Source organism: Mus pahari, chromosome 1 (genome assembly GCF_900095145.1).
Source record: "Mus pahari chromosome 1, PAHARI_EIJ_v1.1, whole genome shotgun sequence".
NCBI classification, from domain to species: domain Eukaryota; kingdom Metazoa; phylum Chordata; class Mammalia; order Rodentia; family Muridae; genus Mus; species Mus pahari.
This window is the reverse complement of record NC_034590.1, coordinates 75,864,517-75,865,211: the sequence shown is the minus strand read 5'-3', so window position 1 is coordinate 75,865,211 and position 695 is coordinate 75,864,517.

The window sequence follows — 695 nt, the reverse complement described above, 5'->3', positions numbered from 1 at the left end:
TCTCTTGATTTTTTTTCATTGTTAATAATAAATTAAACAAGAAGGAAGCTAAAAACTATGTACTAGTTGCTTTGATGAGGATGCGATTTGAGTTATAAGGACATGGATTCTATCCTTGTGAAGTACATACCATTAAGAAGTGTCACACATCCAACACACAAGAACTATATGAGCAGAATTCTGGAAAATGTCCCTAAGGAAATGGCAATTGGATTAGGAAGTTCAGTAGGTAAAACTGGATGTCTCCTGCATTATATACCAGAAATAAACAAATACAAAGGCCCTTAGAACAGAGTATGAAGGAACCAAAGGCCAGTGTGGCCCGAGTACAGAGAAAGTAAAGCATGATTCAAGTCAACCCAACACATAGGCTCATGAGTACTTTAAAGTTATTGTTAAGATAAAGCTGGAGATAGGCAGGACTGGATTATATACAGTCCTATAAATCATAACTAAAACTCTTAGGTTTCAGGATGAACACTGTATAGCATACATAAAGCCCTGGTTTCAATCACTAGCACTAAAAAAGTTCATATCATAAGAATTGTTTTGCCGGGCCTGGTGGCGCAGGCCTTTAATCCCAGCACTTGGGAGGCAGAAGCAGGCAGATTTCTGAGTTCGAGGCCAGCCTGGTCTACCAAGTGAGTTCCAGGACAGCCGGGGCTATACAAAGAAACCCTGTCTCGAAAAACCAA